Genomic DNA, 26,031 nt, shown 5'->3' on the forward strand with positions numbered 1-26,031 from the left:
GACCTAATGTCGGGGGTTTAAATGGAGAGAAAATGTTTTGAGAAATGATGTACAAATACGCTTTACACAATTGATGTGTGTATGGTTTGGGATAACAGTTGTATGAGCCCCTAATAAAATGTTTAAAAAAAAATAATAATAATCTTGGCACAAATGAGAGAATACTGGAAAGGTTTACTTGTGCTTTATTGACTCTATCCCCCTCCATTAAATTATTTTGAATTTTTGTCAAAAATCTGGGTTTGTTTTTTTTTGTTTATTTATTTGTTTTGTAGGTCTATTTCTTGGATATCCATTCTGTCTCATAGCTTTACCTGCATACCTTCCAATCAATGCCAGGCATGAATACCTTGAATAATGTCACTAGATATTAAACCTTAATATCAGATTGATCCATTCTCCAATTTTTTTGTTTTACAAAATTGTTTTAGCTATTCTGACACCTGTGCCTATCCATATACATTTTAGAATTCATTTACCTAAATCTTAAAAAATACTTGTTAGAATTTTATTAAGAAATGTTTTTAACTTCTAGATCTATTGGGGGGAATGACACCTTTATTGTTTTTGAACCACCCAATCCATGAGCATAATTATGACGGCCAATTTATCTAAAGTCTCTTTGATATATTTCATCATTTCTGTCAACTTCATATACATGTAATTTTCTTTTTTTAGGTTTTGACCTAGGTATTTCATTTTTATTTAGAGAAATTATGAATCCTACTATATCCTTCATTTTGATCTCCACTTGTTCATCATTAATAAGGAGAAACATGATTTTCTTGTGTTTTGATTTTGTGTCCTGTAACTTAGCTATTTAGCTTTTGGTCTTCCTTGGGATTCTTATATAAACAATCATGATATTTGAAAATACAGTAAACAAAACCCTAGACATTAGAAAGGTGTTAACGAAAGCATGCATCAAAGTAAATTATAAGTTATTTCTGTTAGGTGCCAGGAGTTGCTTCAGACTCATAGAGACCTAGTCCACAGCAGAAGCAAAGCCTTCCTGGTCCTGTACCATCCCCTCAATGACTATGTTTGAGCCCATTGTGGCAGCACTGTGTCTTTCCATCTCATCTAGGGTTTTCCTCTGCGTCTTGCGCTCTCTCCTGTAATCCTACGACTTGTGTATCAGTTTGTCTTACTGTGGTGGGTTATGTGCTTACACAACTTATGCAATGAGTATTTTAAATACCAGTAGGGTTCCCCAAGGTTTCTCAGTAGCAGCAGCGTTTCCAGGCTAAGAAGAAACTAATCTGGCCAACTCTGAGAGATTAGATGAGCCACTGCCATGTTCATGAGTCATAGCAGTCTATTTCCAGATATCCTGCATAGCAGAAAAGTGGGAAAAAGACTGAAGTTGTCATGAATGTCATCTTGCTTGGGTCAGAAACCAATGTTCAATGAAGCAGCAGTTACTAAACCAAAAACCAATGAACCAATGTGTTACACTGGTCAAATCTGCTGCACCGCTTTAAAGTGTGGAAGACAAGGATGCCACTCTGAGGACTACAGTGTGCTTGAACCACGCCATGTTTTCTTTCAATAACCACATATCCATCAATATGGACATTGAATGAGAAAGACCGGATCATAATTGATTACAGAAGTTAAACAGTAACCAAAGTGCTAATTACAGTGTGGTCAAAAACTATTGAAAATGCCATGGACTTCTAGAAGCACAAACAAATCTGTCGTGGAAGAAGTACTGCCAACAATACTCCTGAGAAGCAAGGCTGGTGGGACTTTTTCTCCCATAATTTGGAAATGGTATTAGGAGAGACCAGTCCCTGGGGATGGACATCATGCTTGGTAAAGTAGAGGATCAGAAAGAAGAAGAAAATCCTCCAGGAGCTGGTTTGACACAGTGGCTGTCAAGGGTCACCATGAGTCGAAACTGACTTGATGGCCCCGAACAGCAACAGCAGCCACCCCTTTGCCAAGCACGAGGGCTTTGTCCAAGGGCTGTTCGCTCCGAAAACTTGTCCAAGATGCAGGAAGCAAAATGTCGCCATCCTCACTTGTAAGAAATATTTCGGCTGTACTTCCTCTAAGTCCATTGTGTTTGCTCCTGCTGGCAGTCCATGGGACTTTCGGAATTCTTTAACATCATGATTCAAGGTTGGTTGCCTTTGGACAGGAGACTGGCTTGCACAGGGGTGTGCTCTTTGAACCACTCTCTGGACAAAGGATCTGTGTAATCTTGCTGCAGTGTGACAGAGACCCAAGGAGTGTGTGGCTGAGAGACAGAAATTGAAAGAGAAATGTGCCTGCTGGCATCTCTGCGAAGAGGCCTTGCTGTGGACAAAAGGACTGTATCCTTCATGTTTCCTGACCTTGACCTGTGGCAACCAGTAACCTTCCCTAATAAACCTCTATGCTCATTAGTACTGTCTCTGAGTTCCGTATGGCCAGTACACTGAATGATCAAACCCAGTAGAGAAGCAGTGTCCTGGAAGGGACGGTTGAGGTCTAAATAGGCTAAAAGAATTCGGAGAGTAGGGTCATGTTTGAACTCCATCTCATAGGAACATCCAAGACAAATGTGAAATTAGATCCTCCTATACCCCAGTGTAGTAAAGGAGGTCAGATGTGGTCCCCGTGCCATTTCCTCATACATACTTGAGCAGAAATGTTAAATCAGGCATGTCTCAGCAATATTGTGGGTTTAGAATCATGTGAATATTGTAAAGAAGCAAAATACAATGTGAGTACATGCTATTGAAAAAGTGTAAATGGTGTCAATAGACTTGCTTAATATGAGATTGGCATAAGCCTTCAATTTGCAAAAAGCACAATATTTGCAAAGTGTAATAAAATTAAGTAGGCATATAATCACAGAATACACAAATATGCAGATACAAGCACACACGTATACACTCACTTATAAAATATATTTTACATACAAACTGAGGTTCAAGATATTTTTAATCTCTGTCTGAAAATCCATAAAAAATCCACACACAGTTCTATCAAATTATATATTGAAGAAGTGGGGGAAGACAACAATAGAAATCATCATGCTAAAATTTACAAACAAAGCTAAAAATTCTCTTGAAAATATTACAGGTGCAAAATTATAGATAAATTGCACATGCACAATCGCATCTCTTAATTTATTCTTAAAGGTTATTGATGAAATTATTTACTCTGGCTTATTTGCAACTATATAACCTTCAGAAACGTAAGTTCTCTTTTTTGCTTTAAAGAAATGTACTTTTAATGTAGGCAAACTACTCAATTGTATAAAAGGAAAACTGGGAATAAGACAGTCACAGTCTCAGACTATTCCATTTGAATTAGACAAATATATACTTAGTAGTCACCACGTCTCTTGAAAATAGAGTCGTATTTTAGAGTGATTAAGTACTTCAATGCTCAAATTGTACGATAAGATTTTAAAATCTGCCAGACACTCAAGTAACCTAGAAAAAGTTCACGAGTGTTCTCAGAAGGATCTTAGAACAAGTTAGCTTCAATCTTCGGGTAACTGCAGCGGAGGAAAAGGAGACTGCTACTGCCATCTCTTGGTCAAATAAAACACCAACACTTGTGGCTAATTGATTGCCTTGCTCTAAACTCAGCGCCTTCCCAAGGAATGTAAAGAACAATGCTAGTTTTGTAAACATAATCTTCCATTAGCATCCCAAGCGAAAGGGTTTTTAATAACTTTTTAATAAACTTTTTGTCTCAGTTTGTAATTACTTATTAATGCTTTCTCCTTAAAGATTATGGGAATTTCTTTGTCTGGGCCTATAGCAAAAGAACTGTAAAACAATCTAGTTTAGAGTTAAATAAACAGTGGTTCTCTCTCTCTCTCTCTCTCTCTCTCTCTCTCTCTCTCTCTCTCGTGTGTGTGTAGTGTGTGTGTGTGTGTGAGAGAGAGAGAGGGGGGGGGCGGAGAAATAAGTGGAAAGAATTATAAAGCACAGGGCTTCTTAGCCTGTTTCCACTCTCCACCCTCTTCTTCCCAGAGACATGTGCTAAACCAGCAAGCGCAGCCAGAAACACCTTGGATTCATCACACTTTTGATTGTGCCTGTAAAATCCTTTTACTGTTGCCAGTTTAGGGGAGGATCCTTACATTCAGTTACAGGATCCATAGTTTAAGAGCTTTGATCTCTTATTAGATATTTAGGCAATGGACAAAAGTAGTTTGGATAAAAAACATTTTTAAAAGTCATTTTAATGAAAACATTATCTTCAGAAAATGAGTTTTAACTGAGAGAGAGGCACAAATTACAGTTTTTCATTCTTCAAGGTGTGGGCCACCAACCAGGAGCTTCTTACCTGGTTGCTTGTTCAAAAGGTGGAATCTCAAACTCAGGGCCAGGGTCTGAATCTCATTTAGAAATTTATTTTCCAGAAGCTAATTCAGAAAGTTATTTCTCTGAATTATAACACTCAAATTAATAATATTCACACATCTCATCTATATCAAAATATAGAAAGAATATTCTATGTTGATCACATTAATGCCCTAAAAGAGATGGTTTGGCATGTCTATTTATCACATTTTTTATTCTAATATGAGCATTTTCATCTATATTTTAAAATCTTGGAAATTAGGATCTACCTTACCATAGGTAGTGGTTGAGATTTTACTAGCAATAGTGGTTTTGTTATTATTATAGGTCAAAAGTAATAATGCATTTGTCTACTTTAATTTGAAAAGAGAAACATATGTGCACTGCATTCCAACTCACAGTAGCCCTGTGGGACTGAGTCAAAGTGGCTCCGGGGCTCCCTAGGCTTTGGCTGTCTTCCCTAGAGCGGCGGGTGTGTTTGAACTGCTGATAGTTGGCAGTTGTGCATCTAACCACTCCACCGCCAGGGCCCCTAACCCTATGTGCAATATAATAGGGACCATTTTGCTAAATACAGAAGTAATCAAGTGAAATGAGACATAAAATACACACAGTAAAAGAGCTAATAATCTGAGTATTTACTCATGATAGACAGTCTGCTTATATATGAATTATCAAATTAAAGCATGAGAAACCTTATCACCAAACCCATTGTATACATGGAAACTAACACATCAGCTCAATGGATTGTCCAGATAACCGCATGGACTGTGAATATTACATCCAGAAGTCATACTCAAGTCATTCCGATCCTAGAGCATGTGGTCTTAGACCTGAGACTAGTCGTACCTGGTAGGTTTGGGTTAGTGCAAGAAAGGTGAGACATGGGCAAAAACAAGGCAGAAGCTTTCAATGAGGTTGATACATAGTCTAATGGTTAGTAGTTATTTGAATTAGAAATATAAGAAAACTCTACATATAAAATGGCAGTATAGACATAATCTTGAAAACTCTAGGTTTGAGCAGTGGAAATGGCAGACCAGAGCGAGAGCTAGGAGCAGAGTACTTCTGGATCTCTGGGAGTTGAGAAACTGTGCCAGGACTGGTGGTGTCAGGTCCGCCTGCTCTGCTTAACTTCAACTCGCTACCATCGAGTGAATTCTGACATTACATTACGTAACTACTACAGGCTGCTAACTGTAAGGACGGCAGTTTGACTCCACCAGCCTTTCCAAAAGAGAAAGTTGAGGTTTGCCGTTCCCATAAACACAGCCTCAGAAATCCACAGGGGCAGCTCCGTGATGTCCTCCAGCATTGCTTTGAGTTAGAATGACAAGATGGCAATGCGTCTGGTTTGGGTTTTACAGTCAAACTCATTTTTTGACTCTCGAACTTGTTTTGCTTTTCCTCAGGTTCAACTTGAACTTACATGTGTGCAATTAATGATCTCTGCTCCAGTTGGCCCTTGACCTTGTTCTCACTGCTGATATTGAGCTTTTCCATTGTCTCTTTCCACAAAGGTGGTCATTTTGATTCCTATTCCTTTCCTCCTGGGGGTCCATGTGTACAGTCATTGTTTATGTTGTTGCAGAAAAGGTATTTCCAATGAAGATTTCGTTAGTCTTGTAAAATTCTCTCAGGTGAGCTCCAGCTCTATTTCTGTCACCAAGATTTATTTTTCAACTACTGATTCATCTTTGCTTCCAGATTTCAAATTCCTATCACCGGAAATTACCAGCAAATCCTGATTGCATGCTTGATTCATTTCAGATGGCAGAAATGGGTAAAACTCTCCAGTGACCATCCGAGACATTAGTGGTTGCTGCATAAAGTTGAATAAAAGCCATTGACTGTTTTAGACATATGAATAATATCCTACCACTGATTGTAATTTACTTCAGGGTAGATTTCCCCCCCACTTGAAAACAGTTGCTGTTTTATTAACTGACCAGATTACAAAAATAATCATGGCAGACACCTTAGCTTGTCCCTTTTTTTTTTTAAGTCATTTTATTGGGGCTCACACAACTCTCATCACAATCCATACCTACATCAATTGTGTAAATTACACTTATACATTTGTTGCCCTCACCATTCTCAAAATTCGCTTTCCGCTTGGGTTCCTGGAACTAGATCCTCATTTTCCTTTTTCCCATCCCACTCCCTCCCTTCCTGCTCCCCGTCCCTCATGAACGCTTAATAATTTATAAATTATTATTATATCTTATCTTACACTGCCCGGCGTCTCCCTTCACCCACCTTTCTGTTGCCCATCCCCCAGAGAGGAGGTTATATGTAGATCCTTGTGATCGATTCCCCCTTTCTAATCAAGCCTATTGATCTGGTCTTCCCTGTGGCCAGCATCTCCACCTTCTATAAAACGGTGGGCTCTTTCTTCATCTTCCCTTGTGGAGAAGATCACTTGATGGGCCACAGGAAGTCGTTTGCTTTTGAAGCATTCCCCAACAGTATAGATTTCATGAATCAGATCCTCCATGCAAATAACGCCATATTTACTAAGAAATTATGCAATCAAAGTGTTATCTGTCAGGGCGGTATGCTTCTTATTGATTTTGCCATCATCACGGTTGTAGAGGAGGTCATTCACTGACTTCAGGTTTGGGTACCCGCAGGCAATGCACGGTTCCACTATCCTCAGCATGTTCACTGAAGCCTTGTTCAGCTTAACAACCGTGCCGTTGGAAATCCGGTGAAGGCGAAGGAGCTGCAACGCTTTTCCAACCTTTGGGCTCACATCATGGATCCTTCTGATACTAAGGTACAAACAAGTTGCCAGCTTTCCCTGCCATCCTAGCCATGCGGATCTTAGTTCTGCCCACCTGCCCATAGTCCTTGGGGTAGTGCTGAGCTTTCTCACAGATTAGCTTCCTCCTCCCCCTTTGAAGCGTCTTTGGGAAAAACTTCTTTCTCAGGCGCTCGATATTTCGTCATGAGACATTTTTTCGCTTTTTCTGAAGGGTCTTTGGAACGGCAGGGACCTTCTTTTTCTTCCCTGAGACACCCTCCCTGATTCCAGACGGCTAAAAAAAAAAAAAAAAAAAAGGCCAGCGTAGATCTTAAAAGGTTTTGGGGTGTTTTTTTTTATGGCGAATACAATACCATTTCTCTCTACTTCATAGTAGGGCACATCGGTATTGGCTGATCCAAAACAGCCAATACTAAGACATTTCTGCTCACATAGAGCTAGGATAGGCGTCTTGAAGTTTCATATTACATTTCTGACAATTTTCAATTTTCCTAGGTTCATACTTCATACACTCCACATTTTGATAATTAAGGGTTATTGCAGATGTTTCTTATTTTTGCATAATTAGTACACTGAGAAAAGTCCTTTATATACAACAACATCGTTATCATTGTACATATGTTAAGAGTGAGGAACGTGATCTTAGAGGAATTGCTCCTTAATGTTTCCCAGCCGAGAAATGTTGGAACTTAAAGTTCCTAATTAAGATTTACACGATCCATTAGCAGTGAGCCTAAGGAAGACAGTGTTTATTAGCTTCCTTCACAGATAAACAGGTGACAGATTTGCATGAGTTTGTCGACTTTGTAGTTAATCTCTAAGTTAATGATTAATCAAATGTTTCCTGGTTTGGACAATCAATTATATGGTCAACCTCTAGTTATTGAGCACAACCATGTTAACTCATGAACTGTTAGAATTAGTTTTCATCTTTACTTAATTGGACAATTCATATATAATGAGATCCATTAGTATAATTTGTATAAATTTCTGTCAAGTAACTGCATATTGAATATTAAATCAGAAAGATAGAAAAGTACTTGAGTGTCTTGGCCCAAATCACATAGAAATGTGATTTCTAACAAACGTCAGCCTCCTTAACTAGGTCCTCTGAGCGAAGAATGTCTTTGCTGACGCTAGTTTAGAACTAGGCATGTTTATTAGACTATATAAGGATCACTAATAATAATGTAGATAACATCTTTGCATTAAAGATTGCATTTATTGTGTAAGCTTCTTCCTTTGGAAAACCTGTCTCCTGGTTACAGCAAGTTGAATAGTTATACTACAGGGTGCCAACTGAGAAACATATAATAACTACAGCTTTGAAATCATTATGGCAAAAAGATATATCCTATTGTCACTGAGTGTTGTTAAAAGTTTTTATAATATAGCAAAATCATGCCTTAGAGATCCATTGTTTCACAATCTACATTTTCTTTTGCAATTGCAAAATGTATGAACTATGCAGCCCGTCATCTGTATATTTGCTGATGACGTTTACCCGGGATGAAAGGCTGACTGAGTGCTGAATAGAATGCATTCCCACAGGGACTCTTTGCCGATCTGTTCAACTTTAAAGGGCACTTTCACCCTGGGTAGTAGCAGATAACTCTCTATTCTGACCAGCTTATCTCTGCAAGTCTCCTAACACTTTCCATGTTTTCGTAATATTCCTTCCAGCATTTTTTGAATATATAGTAAAGAAATATAGTTGCCAAGGGACCGTTTTTTCATGTGTACAGCACAGAAATGATATTTACAAAAAGCGTAGAGAAATACCAGCAGGATGATAAGTGGGGGAACAGGAAGAAAAAAGCAATGACAATCTAAAATTATTTCATTCATCTCAAAAGAGAAGTCCAACTTGTATATTTTTAAACTGGGTTTATTTTGATGGAACGTTGATTCTGAAGGTGCAAATAAGAAACTTAGAGTCTGCGCCTCGACATCGACTTCAGAGTGGCATATTGCAAAGTTAAACCTGGTAAGTAAAGACAAAAATCTGAAAGTGCTGCATCTGTACACATTGGCATATGCATTTTTTCATTTTTCAAATAAATGTTCTCATATATTGCTTATTAGTGCCAATACCAATCTCTATGGTTTTCCAAAAAAAGTGATCAAAGACTCTTATGGGCAAAAGAAATTACATGTTTTTCTGGAACTTTTAGTTTGCATAACAGTGATTTCTAACGTTAAGTTATTCTTTCCTGTTTCCTGTGAAGGTCACAGTGGATTTCTTCTGTTTCCTACTTTCCTCATCTTGTTTCATCTCATTGGTTCCTTTTCTTGATGGTATTACAGGACTGTTTACCTTTGATTTATGCAAATCTTTATTGAATTGTTCCAACCATATCTGTAATCCAAGTTTTATTAATGAATATTTTATTGTAAAAACCAAAATTAGGAATGATGAGAAAGTAGTCCTAAATCTATGTCTATCTGTTTGAAACCCGTAGTAAAAGCTAGTCCTTATTTAGGCATACCACGTGTCAAGAAGTTTAAAAATTATTTCAACTGAACTACAAATGTATATCACAATTTTACAAATAAGAAAAATAAGATGTAGAGAAATGAAGTGATATGCCAAAGCTACCTATCATGTAGTTTGGGCGTGAACTTACAATATTTGTGTGGTACAAAGTTTGCACTTTTATCCACTATATCAATGTTGTGTTAATTAATTGCTTGGAAAAATCAAATCCCACTTGTCACGCTAGCTCCGAAGATCAATCACATCAATGTAGTTCAACTGTCCCACTTCTGTGCTTACACCAGCTGCAACATACAGTAGCACTTCTTCCTTTAACCCTCCCCACTTGAATTTACTCACATGGAAAGGGCCCTGCAGGCTCCCATGTCTTCCCAATAACTCCGATGCCAGCCACAAAGATTGGGAATCCCCACAACACCCTCATTGCTGACTTACTGTCTCTCACTATTCGCTTTAGCTCCAGATTTACTAGGACAACACCTGTCACTCAGGCAAGTGCAGCTCTTAATGATCATAGTTTTACATGGCAAAAAGTATACAGATCCTCAGACATAGAAGATGGAGCTTCCATGTTTGAATGGAAAGCCCACAAAACATCCTTCCCCACATTCTTATGCCCAGAGGTTTGGTGAGGGTGCCCTGCCTCCTCCACTGAAGTCAGCTTGTATCACACAGGTGATGTCATGAAATGTGTCTTTGGGGCTTAATTATGTCCTCCCGAGTCACTCGTGAGCACAATATTCTAGGGACCTGCAGTTTGGAGTGGCCATGAAGGATCTTTCAACGACTTGGGGAAACACCAGGAATCAAAAACAAAGACCCAAGTCTCTGGGTAATCCCCACATATGATATTTAATCTGATTTAATTGAATTTGATGTTTCAAGCCTATGAAAGATAATTTAGTCAGAATAGTTAACACTGAAGGAAACTCAGTATATTATTAGAGTAGAATAAATCCAAAAATAAGGACACATTTGAGCAATTACTTGATCAATTTAGATAATCTGCATTGTTTAACCACTTATTCATTTTTTTTAAAACATTTTATTAGGGGCTCATACAACTGTTATCACAATCCATACACACATCAATTGTGTAAAGCATATTTGTACATCATTCTCAAAACATTTTCTCTCCACTTAAACCCCCGACATTAGGTCTTCATTTTTCCCCTCCCTCCCCGCTCTCCTTTCCCTCATGAGCCCTAACAGTGATTTCTAACGTCAAGTTATTCTTTCCTGTTTCCTGTGAAGGTCACAAGTATAATTCTTGCTTTAGAGAAATCACATATATAATTTAAACTCCTCTATAATGTAAAGTAATTTACTCCATTAAAGCAAAATAACCTCATCTACTAATCTTTTAGGGAATTATTTTCTTAATCGATGTCTGTGGCTTGGCCCTACATTTATTGTTTATTATTCTTAATTTCCATGATTCACAACAATTTTGTTGTTGTGATTATTATTGCTAGCTACCAGTAAGTTGGCTCTGATTCATATGGACCTCAAGAATAACAGAAGGAAACAACGCCCTGTCCAATGTCATGTTCACAATCATTGTTGTGTTTGGGCTCATGATTGTAGCCCACTGTGTCAACCCATCTTATTAAGGGTTGCCCCCTCACTTAATGACCCACTACCAAACATAATCCCTTTCTCTAACAATTGGCTTCTATCTGCATGTCCAAAGCGAAGGAGATAAGTCTAACCATCCTTGCTTCTGAGATGCATTCATGGACTGTAAACATGGTGCGATGTATCTGCGCCTGGAGACATTTGTTTCTTTGCTGCCCTCTCCCTCTTTATTTACACATTCCTCTACACAAAACAATAAAATCAAATTACATGTTTGTAGATTGAATCTGAAAGGAAAGGTAAAAGCAATATACACATTCCCTCTCTCCCAGAGGGGTGTGGAGAAAGAAAGAGAAACTGGTTTTCTACACTACATTGGCTTCTTGTATCAATTAAAAACACTATATAATTGCTACTCTTTCCTTCTTTGCCTGTAGCTATATAAAAAAAAGTTAATTTCCCTAGTAAATACGCATGCTTTCCCTAATTTTGAATTGGGCAAAATTCAATTACTTTAACACATGGTAGGAATTGTATTTATTTTCGTTCTGAGACCCTCAGCTATTTTCTCAGCACATGGTGGACAGAGACCCCTGTTTATGCATTTAGGTCATGTTTTCATTTATGCCTTAGTAATTTTAAGAATACCAGATCAAATTGTAAGTCAATCCATAATGTCTTCTGCATAACTGTGTGGGAGTTAAACCACAAATATTAACTACATTGATGTTGAGTTGCCCCACCCTTTGGCTGTCTTTCTTGCCCGGGTTTACTACACTGAGCTTCCTGGGTAGGAGTGGCCCCACATTCATTTTGGATAGTTGTATAGATGAGATCGTTCTTTCTCTGGTCTTTCTTTGGCATGGACGAGAGAATGAGATAACACAAATATGTGTGTCTACTCACTGGCAATGTCTGCGCCTGCTCATCTAGCAGTGTGTCCTGTGCTATCTCAATAATCTTCTCTCTATTTAAGTTATTTGACCTACCTGGTAAATGTGTGCCAAGCCACGTGGTGTGAACAGAGGCAGAACACAAAAGTAGGATGCCCCAAGGGAGGGGTCACCTCAGTCGTCCCATAAATGTTCATTTCATTCTCTCAGTACCTTTCATTTCAGATTTATGATTATGTTCTTCCATAGGGTTACATAGTGTCATTTATAGGTACATATGCACCCTTATTAATTTTCATTCATACCTGATCCACCTGAATCACAGTCTATAAACCTCAGGGCCTGAAAAGATTCAATTTTTTTTTAAAGTTACTTGTCAAGGATATAGATGTAAGTAATAGCTGTGTGTCCAGGATTGTGGACCTTTAAAAGAAGGTATGAGAGGGATTAAGTTTTATTTAATTGTGATGACTAGAACATCATGTAAAAATATTGTATGTGTCTTACTTATCTAGAAATGCCATAGGTGGATGGATTTAAAACCAATAAAAGCATACAGTCTCACAGTTCATGAGATCAAAAGTCTAAATTCAGGGTGTCAGTTCTAAGGGGAGACTTCTGTCCTGCAATCTCTGGGGAATAGTCTTATTTCCTCTCGTCCTTTGTGGTTCTGGCATCCCTTGAAGATCTTCAAGTGTCTTGGCATCAATCTTTGCCTGTGCCTAGGAGTTTCTGCGCATAAGAACTTTAGTCCTAGGAATGCACTCCGGTCTGAGCTCTTCTTGCTTGGTGACTCATGATTCTGAGGTCCGTTTTTCCCAGCTCTTTCCTTTTGTCTCTGATCAAATAAAAGGGGACTCAGAGCACACTACAGGAAAACATCTTAACAATGAGCCAGGCCATGATCTGAGTAAGGTGTTTTGTCCCACCCTAATTCTCTTACCCATCACTGTCTGTCAGTTTGTCATACTGTAGTGGGTTGTGTGTTGCTGTAATGAAATGATGTCACTGGATTTTCAAATACCCTCAAGGTCAGCCACAGGGAAGAGGTTTCTGCAGTGTTTCCAGTCTTAGATCAGACTACAACGCATAGGCTGTCAACTTCTGAGCACTTAGCCATGGAAAACCTTATGGACACAATAGAAACATTGCCAGACCCTGAAGCTTTCATAAACAGAAGCAGAGCATTGTCAGAGATAGCGCCAGAAGGTGAGCCCCTTAGGCCAGATGGTACAACAAATACAACTGAGGAAGAGCTAGCTGCTTTCTCAATGTCGGCACAGCCATAATGGCGTGGATGATGTAAACCTCCATTTTCTGATGAGGCAAAACTAAAAATGAGAAGAAATAACTGTAAAAAGCAATTAATTATCAGAACTTAAAATGTATGTAGTATGAATCTAGAAGTTGTAAAAAATTGGAAGTGGTAAAAAGTAAAATATTGCCATTCTAACTGCCAATGAACTGGAATCATGGCTAACTATGCTGGGAATTAAACAATTGAGAGGAATGACTACATTCTTAGTAAAAAAGGACATTTCAAGGTATATCTCAAAGTATAATGTAATCTATGATATCTCTCTAACTTCAAATAAATCCAGTAAATAGAAATATTATTCAGAAAAGAACTAGGAGGCAAAGGGTAGTCATAGAGATTTAAATACAGGCATATGAAGATGCAAATATATTTATATCCAACGAGGGGGAAATATATCTATGTACATATATTTATAGGTTGAGTATTAAGAAAACAGATGGACAGTGGGCCCCTGCTCAAGTACTCCCTCAACACAAGAACACTTTGTTCTAACAATTCGGCAGTCTGAGATGCCCACCTTCCTGGCATGATCGCTGAAGACAATTGGTGCACAAGCAAATGTGGTGAAGAAAGCTGATGGTGCCCGGCTACCAAAAGATATAGCACCAGAAGTCTTAAAGACCTGAAGATAAACAAGCAGCCATCTAGCTGAGAGACAACAAAACCTACATGGAAGCAGCACACTAGACTGTCCTGACTCAATCACTGAGGACAAAGTGGCTGCATAAGCAAAAGTGGTGAAGAAAGCAGATGGTGCCCGGTTTGAGATGATATAGCATCTGATGTCTTGAAGGCTTGAAGATAAACAGGCGGCCATCTAGCTAAGAAACAACAAAGCCTACATGGAAGAAGCACACCAGCCTACCCCACACAAATGCTGAAGACAAAGTGGGTGCATAGGCAAAAGCAGTGAAGAAAGCTGATGGTGCCCAGCTGTCAAAATATATAGAATCTGGGGTCCCATAGGCTGGAAGATAAACAAGGGGCCATCTAACTGAGAAACAACAAAGCCCACATGGAAGAAGCACACCAGCCTGTGAGATCTCAAGGCATCGAAGGGATCAGGTATCAGGCGTCAAAGACTAAAAAATAAAATAAAATCATAACATTGTGAATGAGGGGGAGTACAGAGTGAGAAGTCAGGGCCCATGTGTGGGAAATTGGACACCCCCTTGCAGAAGGGCTGCGGGGAGGAGATGAGCCAGTCAGGGTGCAGTGTAGCAATGATGAAATGTACAATTTTCCTCTAGTTCTTGAATGCTGCCCGCCCCCACTATCATGATCCCAATTCTATCTTACATATCCAGCTGGACCGGAGGATGTACACTGGCACAGATAGGAACTGGAAATACAGGGAATCCAGGACAGTATTCCAAATCTGTTGGCTGAACAAGTCATCAGAGAAGCTGAATTATATGAAGTGAAATCTGGCATCAGGATTGGAGGAAGGCTCTGTAACAGTCTGCAGTGTGCCTTCAGCTAGCGATAGAAGACTTGTGTGTGTGGACCGCCAAGCTTGAGGCCCTTGACATGAATACAGTAGCTGAACCCGTACAAAATTAAGGGCTTCATTTTGAATCACAGTTACAAATTGGCCAAAGTCTGTACCTCTGTTGTCTGAAAAGATCATTCTGTTGTTAGGGCTCGTAAGGGAGGACACACGTGGAGGTGGGGGGCTAGAAATGGGAAGCAGATATCAGGGGCTTAAGTGAGAAGAGAATGCTTTGAAAATGATGATTGCAGCATATGTGCAAATGTGCTTTCCACACTGGATAAATATATGGATTATGATAAGAGATGTGAGAGCCCCCAGTGAAAGTATTAAAAATAAAAGAAAGAAAGAGGGGTGTGAGAAAAAGAATAATGGAGAAGGGAGACTGCAGCCAATACCCATGTAAAATGAGCTTTAAGATGTAAATACTGACACAATGTATGTATATATTGTTATTAGAGCTGTATGAGCCCGAAATAAGTGATTTTTTTAAATGTAACTGCTTGTAACAGAGAAGAGAGTAAGGGTCAGAGCTTTACTTTATCTGAGGAATTTTGTTAAAAGAGGGTTTTCAGGCATGTGTAGCTTATCCTAGAGTAAAATACTTTGGCCAACAATTCCTAGGACATTAGGAATAGTGTTGATAATGTTAAGATGAGACCCATGGTTGTCTTGTAACTTTATAACCAATAAGAGCATATTAAATAATTTCTCCTGAAGTGTTCTCCAATTCAAAACCATATTTCGAAAATACCTAATGGTATTAGTCCCAGTAGACTAGAGAAACAAATTCATAAACACTCATATATGTATAAGAAAGAGCTTTATATACAAGAGCAATCGAATATTGAGAAAACATTCCAGGAAGGCCATGGCCACAAGGAGGCCGCATTGGCTATGGCCTGATTGACAGGCTAGACTCCCCCCTTTGGATGTTGACCCCAAATTATGTAACTGCCACACTAACATAGCAAAGATAATTAATTTTGAACTAACTCGTATTACATTGTTTTTCTTTCACTGAGGCCTTTGCTCCATCTCTGCTACTCTTGGTAAATCTGTAACTGAGAAAGATGTATAGTTTGTTATTTAATGATAAAAGGAAGAGGCAAACATGTAGCTGTTAAAATAAAATTAATCTAACTTTTCTTGAGAGAAAATCTTGCTCAACAAGCTCGAGGACGTTAACCAAATTGCCATACTGTTGCTAAGGAAAAGAGTATAGTTTAGGCAAGAGCATAGTTTAACAATTCCCTTGTAACTTTTGCCATGCATTCCCCTTGTTTGCTTTTGAGCACTTAGCCCCTGTTTTTACTCTATAAAAATGTCATTCTCTTCTTGCAATTTGGAGCATGGTGATACCTCGCTTGGGGTACTATGATGTATCCTAGTTTGTAAAACTTTTTCCATAACTGTTTTCACTCCTGACTGAAAGTCAGACTGTTGCTTTGCTATAACAGACTAGTGCACTCTGGATGCCTGCAGCTTGATCATTAAAGACCTCTTTCTGGAAAGGAATCAGAATGACGATTAGATATTTAAAAAGAAGTCAGAATGATCACAAATTTGAAACAATTCTGCATCTCTAAATAAAACTAACAAGTTAGGCTTCAAATCCATTTTCCCTCCCACAGAGTAAAAAAGATTTCAGATCCATGTAATATTCATTTAAATGGTAAAAATGCAACCTCAGGTTGGAACTAAAACTTTAAGCTGGTCTCTTACTTACTGGTCTATCTCACAGACTTAACAATCCTGCTCCTTTGTTAAGCACAGAGCAGCAGCAGAAACATTTACATATGCTTCTCCTTGCAGAAAATAAGCAGCCTTAAATTCTATTTTTCCCTTGCCTCCTACTGCCTTCCAAACACCAAGCCAAAAAGAAAAAAGCAAAGCACATAAATAGTTGAGGTTCCTTCAATACCTAATTTCTGTGTTCTGATGAATCCTCAAAAAGTTGCTGTGATAGTTGGCTAAGGATGAACATAAAGTCAGTAAGGAGAGAGATCAATAAACAATATGGTTAAATCCATCCCACGGAATACTTTTATTGCACCATATTGAATTAATAGAAATGCCTTTGCTACAAATGCAAAATTATTTATGAAACAATAAAAGATCTGCTCTTAAGTAGAAAAAAGCACTACACATGATTTCAGTGAAAAAAAGAAACAGATGTTACCCATCCTTAACAAAACACAATCCCATATGCAGTTGCCCATGAAATATTCAACACATACACAAGCTTAGAGGTTACTGGCTTGATTCCTTCCTTCTCTCTCACCTTCATGCTAATCTCCCACATGTCAGCATTTCTTTGGAGTCGGGCTGGGTTAATAAAGCAGAGGAAAGAGCACTGGTTTCAGTTGGAATCTTGTAGCGTGACCAGGGATGGCCTCAACCATAGAAAGGAAGAATTACTACGTGTCAAGACTGTAGGCTAACAGGCGGCACTTTACCATCGCTGTTTGCAGAGCCAGGGAAGGGATGACTTCTGCATCTAAATGAATAATTAAGCCCTGAGTAAACAAGAAAAAGTTATTTACAAAGCTCTGAATACTATATTAAATTTTAAAAGTTAGACATAAACTGAACAGTCAAATTCCTACCACTAAGAATGACAATACCATCTCAACTACAAAATTAAGCCTGTGAATTTGATTCTGGTCTTCTATTGAAAATCAGGTACATAAATTAAGGTAGCATACCAACAATACACAAGGGGGCTTAAAAACGGGATTCCCCCCCCCCCCTGGAATTTAGTGCCCACATCAGAAGCCAGCTGAGTTAGTTAATTGTGCCAGCCTGGCCGATAATCACATGTGGGGCTGGTTGAAAGGCGGAGGGATAAATGGGTGGTGAAGCCTCGCCTTTCTAGTTCTCGGGTCTCTTGTTTTGTGATGGTTGCATCGGGTGCAGCTGCCTTAGCAGTTCCCTGCTTCAGCTTGCAAGATGGATTTCCTACAAGACATCCCCAAGGAGAAGCCGCATGGATCTATCCCGATGCAGCCCTGGGTGCTGGAGCAGCCATGTGGAGACCCCTGCCAGTGCTGAGATGCTTACACGTTCACTGACTCAGCTTTCCTCCTGCAGTCGGCATCATTGCCTCTGTTTTGTGAGGTGAAGGACTTTGTGGACTGGTGTTGGGTTAATGGGTTAATGTTGGATTTGTGGGCTTGGGCAGCATTGGGTTGGGATGTTTTCGTGATGCACCTTTTCTTTACATAAAACTCTCTCTTATACATGAGTTGCTGTGGATTTGTTTCTCCAAAGTACCTAGACTAATACACCAGCCGAAGTTCATATGCTTTGTATTATGGTTTGCTCTGCTTTTCTAAGTTGCTCTTTGATTTTAGCATTGCTTTTGCTATTTTTTCACACATTCAGATCTTGACAGTTTGGAGCACAAACGTAGTCATTCTTAAGAAATGCGTATCTATTAAAAGTGCAGGCATGAACATATTCTGAGGCCCTAGATGGCACATGGTTGGCAGTTGGTCCCACCTCTGAAGAAAGGATTGGCAACGGCCTTGAAAACTCTGTGGACTACGCAACTGGATTAATTCCTAAAATCTGTAGATTTTACCTCAATAAGAATAAAGCAAATAATCCAACCTAAAAGTGGCAAAGGACATGGACAAACAGTTCACCAAAAATGACATCCCAATGACTAACAAACATATGGGGGGAATGCTCATGATCATTAGCCACATGGGAGATGCAAATCAAAACAATGATTAGATAGCACAATGACATCAACAATAACAGCTCAAATTTAAAAAGAGGGGGAAAAATGCTGGAGAGAATGTGGAGACACAGGAAACCACATGTACTGATGAGTACATAGATAGGTACAACCATTGTGGAGAGCGATATGGCGCTACCTCAGATAACTAGGAATGGAAATCCTATACAATCCAGCAAGAACACTGCTGGGTATATACCCTAAAGAAGTAAGAGCCATAACATAAACAGACATATGCACTCCCAGTGTCATTGTTGCGCTGCTCACAATAGCAAGAAGTTGGAAATATTCCAAATGCCAAGCAGTAGAAGGAAGAATAGATGAGGAAACTTGATACATATGTACAATGGAATACTGTGCATTGCTAAAACACAATGGTGAGATGACCACAAACCACCTCCTGACATGGATGGACCTGGCGAACATTACACTGAGTGATCAAGTTAATCCATCACAGAGGGCACATATTGTCTAAGACCAATATTATAAGAACAAAAAGCAAGGCAAAGATTAGCAGACCAAAGGGAACAGACTTGATCCTAAAAGGTGGAAGGGCAAGGGTGAGAAGATGGAGAAGATGATGCAACTGACTAGGAAATTGACAAGTGTTGACTTGGGTGAAACAGAAGATTAAAGTCCATAAGAGCAAGAAGAGAAATCAGGGGAGTGAGGTAGGATATACCATCAGGGGCTGTTCATGAGTGGTTTGAACTGTTGAATGCAGAGGTGATAGTCTGAAATGTAAATCCTCCATTAACAATAAAACATGTCATCAAAAATTAAAATACTTGAAAACAAATAAATATTTTTTTTAATTCCCTGGAGTTTTTAGAAAAATCAGGCAATAGTCTATTTGCTAGTTTAAAAAGGAAAAACCAAATAAAACTGCTTCATATTAAGGCCCTATGATTGTCCTCTCTCTTTGATCTATAGAGATTCCCTTTCAGGCATCCCGACAAAACAGATGTCATGGACTCCTTCAAATTTAACTGGTTCAAAAAAAAAAAAAAATTTAACTGGTTCAGCAAAGTCTCTCAGATGTCATTATTGTGATTAAAATGATTTAAGAGAGACACAGCTGTGGTAATTTTAAGAAAGATATCTGTGGTGTCAATTTGAGGATTCAGAGTTGAGAGGTGGAGTCTAGCATGTTAATCAGGTCATAGCCAATGAGGTCTTGTGTGGGCCTGGCCTTCTCCTGAGGATTTTGGGAACTCCTTAAATCCTCCTTGGAGCCAGGAGACACTCTCCTCTCAACTCACTTCCTGGGAGACATTGCAACTGACAAGACACATGGAACTACTCTAGTGCCCCAAGCTGGACGAGCCCTGTGGAGACCCCTGCCAGCACTGAGATGCTTACAATGCCACTGGATCCACAACACTTTGCACATACTGGCCTGTGTTTTTCCTGCATTTGGCATCATTGCCTGTGTTTTGTGAGTCTGAAGAGGACTTTATAGATTGGTATCAGACATAATGGCTAATATCAAACTTATGGTCTTGACCTGGACTGAGCTGGGATATTTTCTCGATATTCAATTGCTCTTGTATATAAAACTCTTATACACATATGTGTGTCTATGAATTTGTTTCTTTAGTCTACCCAGACGAACACAACATCCTACCAAGACTGAGATAAGTGTAATGCTGAGAGAACTTATATGTAGCTATCTGTTGATCACAGAGACATGTCTAAATTTTTTTTTGTATATAAAAAAAGTACATATACAAGGAGGCTTCATAAACTTGGGGGGAAATTCTATTATTTTTTAATTACATTTTTTTGTGAAAATTTGAAATCTCTTCATATTAATTAGAACCGTGGTAGCAATACTTTTTAACCTATTCTGGTATGTCAGGCATCATTTCCTATTTATTCTTAGAACATTGATACACATACATTCCCAAATATAAAGCAATATTATTTCATTCATAAAAATATCCATGACTTGCTTACCTGGGTGTTCAGGATTCATTAACAAAGACAGAAAGACTCCTCAACCTTCACAGAATGTACTACTATGATATAGATTTAGATGTGATCATGTACGCGTCTATATAGTATAGCGGCATTGAGTGATGGCAAGTGTGCCAGACTGGGGACAAGACACGGCTGTGAATTCCATATTAACCTGTCGTGGAGAGAGAGCAAATGTTTGATATGAGAAATATCCCAGAGCAGAGGATGGGTGCTATGATTGCCCTGCTAGCAAGTGTATTCTGACTCATGGTGACCTCACAGGAGAGCGTGGGACTACCAACATGGGATTCCTAACATAGGATGTAAATCTTTTCTTAATGTAGTCTTCCACCTTTTCTGCCCTGAGCAGTGGGTGAGTTTGAACTACCATTATTTTGGTCCCAGCACTTAACCACAGCTTCCACCAGATGTCAGTTGTTGCCAATGGTTAGGTGCTCCACTACCAACCAAGAGGTCGGTGGTTCAAATTCCCTGAAAAGTTCTTTGAAAGACAGATCTGGCCATCTGCTTCCACAAAATTATACCCCCTCAACTATAGTTCTATTCTGCAGCACAAGGATCCCCATGAATCAGAATCAAATCAACAACAAGAACACCTAACAAAAATGATTTTGAAAAGTGAGTCATATACATCCAGGTTGTAGTGTTTTGCAATCAATGCATAGGTGTGTGACCTGAAGTTTAAAGGTGAGGTAATCTAGCAAGACAGACAAAAGTGCCATTTAAATGTCAAGTTAGATGACCGAAGCCCTTAGGCAGGAAGATACTGGCTTTCATTAAGTCACAATTTGAATGTGGAAGCCTAAGTCACCACTGAGTTCTGAGGTACCACCAGCCCCTGAACAAAGGAGCATATATCACCACACAATGAACTAGGCAGGTGTATTAGTCTAGGTACTTTGGAGAAACAAATCCACAGCGACTCATGTATAAGAGAGAGTTTTATGTAAAGAAAAGGTGCATCACGAAAACATCCCAACCCAATGCTGCCCAAGCCCACAAGTCCAACATTAACCCATTAACCCAACACCAGTCCACAAAGTCCTTCACCTCACAGAACAGAGGCAATGATGCCGACTGCAGGAGGAAAGCTGAATCAGTGAATGAACAAGCATCTCAGCACTAGCAGGGGTCTCCACACGGCTGCTCCAGCACCCAGGGCTGCATCGGGATAGGTCCATGCGGCTTCTCCTTGGGGATGTCTTGGAGGAAGTCAATCTTGCAAGCTGAAGCAGGGAACTGCTAAGGCAGCAGTTCAACCAGTACAACCATCACAAAACAAGAGACCTGAGAACTAGAAAGGCAAGGCTTCACCACCCATTTATCCCTCCGCCTTTCAACCAGCCCCACATGTGATTATCGGCCAGGCTGGCACAATTAACTAACTCAGCAGGCAATGAGAGAATACATTAAAGCCAAACAGAAGCCAAGGCCAGGGACAAATGCAGCTAGGGCTTCGTTTTCACTTCAAAACATAATGAAGATCAAGGTGAAGTTCAAACATCAGCCCTGCAACCCAGGGCCTAGCGTCAAGCTTACCACAAAGTGACCAGAAGCATAACCTGGAAGAGGATGCTGTGACATTGCGGGTTCAACACTAAAGAGTCTAGGGAGGAACTCCAACATTTACCATAGTCCTTCTGGGTGCTTACCATTGTGTTGGTGCTTTGAATATATTCTTTCTAATTCTAAGACCTGCTCTTTCAGGAGGGCATCATGATTCTATAAAGCTGATTAAACAGTTAAAGAAAAAAAGGAACTGACGTAAACTCTTAAAATCAGATTGGTCTTGGATCTAACATATGAATAAGGATCTGAAGGAGCTGATGAAAGCTAAGAGAGATTAACTAATGGAAGGCCATTTCCCTGATTTTCCAAGAGTATGACCACTTATAAGGCTTGTTGTTACTTTCCATATGTAGGTCAGAGTTTAAATAGCTATTCAGGATTACATGGTAAAACACTATCATATGCCAAGGAATGCCTGTGCATTTGGGAATATTACCAAGAACTATCAATAGTGTCTACTCTAATGGATTCATATGCTAGTGGTTGATGCCAAAATGGATTATCTAAAGCAGTCACAAAAATCAAGTATTCAATAGCTAGCCTAGATTTGTTAGACATGAGAGGTTTGCAGCATATCATTACCTTTTCGACATATGCACAAATAAAGCAACATTCATATAAAGTTGACACTGAAGAAGAAGCAGGAGTATCTGATAATATTATTGAGCATTGGATGCTACTATGCCGATGGCATACTGTATTTATGAACCTGAGCTCCGTGAAACTGTTTACTGACCATACAACTGGCTGTCCTCTGTAACACATAGATGACATCTGTAAACTTGCATAGAGTTCAGGAAGGGAACAAGGGTACCTGCCCTTTAGTGTATTCTAGCAAAGAAGCAGGTCTTTGGAGCAGCAGAGACGAAAAGCAATGGGTACACTGGAGTGGCACAGTACAAGAGAGAGACCAAATCCAGTTTGGTAGAGAAGTAATTTTAGGAGGATGGAAAAATGACCAATGAAAAGTAAAGCATGAGATGCTAAAGTACCAAAATATTTATTTTTAAAATGAAATAAAAGTAAGGGAGAGAAAATACTATGGGGTAGAGCCAGGATCAAATACTGAAAGAAGCAAACCAGCCACCAATTTTCCCAAATTGTTTTCTGGGATAAAATTTATTTTGTCCAGAATTCCAGAAAAAGAATTTTGTTTTCACCATGTCAATTTATCTTCACAGGTTTTGTGGTAGATATATAATCATTTGTTGAGTTGAGGATTAAGTGGAGTCCAGCTTGTCTATCAGATCATAGCCAATGAAGCCGGAGAAGCCACAGAGAGACCCCTGCCAGCGCTGAGATGCTTACAACACCACTGGACCCAAAAACTTTCTACCCACTGGCTTGTGATCATCCTGCATTTGGCTTCATTGCATGTGTTTTGTGAGTCTTAAGAAGATTTTTATAGATTGGTATCGGACATATGGGCTAATATCAGACTTATGGCCTTGGACTGGACTGCATTGGGATGTTTTCTTAATGTATGATTGCTCTTGTATATAAACCTCTTCTTTATACACATATGTGTGTCAATGGATTTGTTTCTCTAGTCTACCCAGATTAACACATTATAAATTATACATGGTACATGGGAGTGGGGTACTAGAGAAACAAATCATAAAGATGGACAATATATATTTGTTTGACCACTCCCTCGCGGTAGTGTTCCTTCTTTTGCTAGCCAGAAGTCAGAAATATCCTTGCAGTTTACTGAGTTATTTTTTGGAAAGAATATGGGAAGTTAAAGTTTTGATTATTATGTTTGGTTATAGTCTTTGGTTATTACTGTTTGAAATGGTGAGAATGAATGTGATTAATGTATATTTTGAGCTCAGGGATAGAAATCAACATTTGAACTTCTCAGAGACCATGCTGGTTAGATAAAATGGTTGACAGAAGGTCAAAATGGCTGACAGAAAGCCTACTTCTGGCTTGATACTCTCAAGAGGCCTAATCCCATATTTTTGTATAAATAGAATAGTTTTGGACAAATATTTAGATAAGCTAAATAAGGATTGAACTTGACTGTTTTAAGAATTAAGTTTAGTACCTGATTCTACTTTGATTCTACTTTGTTTATACTGATTTCTTCTGCTTATTGTTATTGATATATTGATATAATGGTTGAAAGAAATTATTTGGGGAAGTGTAAAAAGAGAGTTTGTAAACCCAATTGCCTCAATCCATTAATTTGATATTTAGATGTGTTTAGCACACAAAGAAGGCTCTGAAAAGATAAGCCCCACCCAGTGTTTTGGAGTCCTCAGGACATTTGCATTCCAAGAAACTTCCCTGGGGACAAGATTGACAGATTGAAGATTTAATAAAAAGGAACTCTTTGGATTTGGATTTGAAGTTTGAACCCTAGTGGTTTTTGTCAGACGCTAGAAAATATCTGGAACAATGAAGAAAACTCCTTTCTAGGACTGAATGTTAAAGGAAGCCTGTGGGCAGGCTGAAATGCTTCCTAAGTGACCACCTAGATTCACTTGTTGAGTGAAAGTGGGAGAAAAGCAGCAACAGAGAGATGGGTTGAGTCTGGCCACTGACACCTGTGGACCTGGTTCACAAGAACTGGAGGAGAGGACGAGAGTGGGTTGACTGGTCTGAGGTTCATTACCTAGCACAAGGGGGCTAGGGTTGTTAATAATTTGTGATGGGGCCATGGTCTAAAGGGAAGGCAACCAATGGACACCCTGGTGAGGCTAAGAGAGGCAGCCTACATTGAGTTGACCAGAACCCGACCAGATGAAGAGAATTTTGAGCCTGTTAACTGGTACATATTGTTATTGACTTTATGGATGGCTTATCCTGATTTGACTTTGCTTATTGATGTGGATTTCACAAGGTTCCAAGTGGGATGAAGATTCTTTACAACAAAAAATATGATTGTCTCCTCAGAGCACTGGGTTGATGTAAATGGACAGTATAGAAATTGGGGGGATAAAGGCATGAAGCGGTTAACTTACAAACTTTCATAGGTGGCAAATTATATTCATAGGATAATAGGATTAAGATGTTGGTGTTGCTTAACTGCAATTGTTAGGCATAAGATATTTTTGTTTTGTTCATTTATAAAATGTTATATTTAAATGAGGGTGGCATATATTGAATTGTATGCATTTTAATTTAATCCTGTTAGGTACAGATATGATTTCATTATTTTTTGTTTGAAAATTACATATGGTTACAGAGTTATGTGATAGTGTCAAATTGCCAAAGGGTGGTCTGTGGTAGATATATAATCATTTGTCAATCTGAGGATTATGATTGTCTCCTCAGAGCCCTTGTACTTAATCCTATTTTGGACAAATAGGGGTGGAGTCTAGCTTGTCAATCAAATCATAGTCAATGAAGCCAGAGAAGCCACGGAGAGAACCCTGCCAGCGCTGAGCTGCTTACAATGCCACTGGACCCAAAGACTTTCTACCCACTGGCTTGTAATCGTCCTACATTTGGCTTCATTGCATGAGTTTTGTGAGTCTGAAGAGGACTTTATAGATTGGTATCAGACTAATGGGCTAATATCAGACTTATGGCCTTGTTCTGGACTGGGTTGGGATGTTTTCTTAATGTATAATTGCTTTTGTATATAAATCTCTCCCTTATAAACATATGTGTGTCAATGGATTTGTTTCTCTAGTCTACAAAAACTAACACAGGTTTTAAAGTTATAGCATATAGATTATGTTGCTAGGATTTAAGAGCATTGATTTTAACAATCTCAGTGCAGTGAAATCACTATCTCTTTTGAACAACCCTTTCAACTACTCTGATATTTCTGCACTTGGTCTCAGCTTTACCCTCTGAAAATATGAACAGTAATGTGAAATCTGTTCGGGACAGGAGAGGAAAAAAGGTATTAAATTTATATAT

This window comes from Echinops telfairi, unplaced genomic scaffold (genome assembly GCF_000313985.2).
Source record: "Echinops telfairi isolate 266 unplaced genomic scaffold, ASM31398v2 ScPeMD7_6;HRSCAF=24_1, whole genome shotgun sequence".
NCBI classification, from domain to species: domain Eukaryota; kingdom Metazoa; phylum Chordata; class Mammalia; order Afrosoricida; family Tenrecidae; genus Echinops; species Echinops telfairi.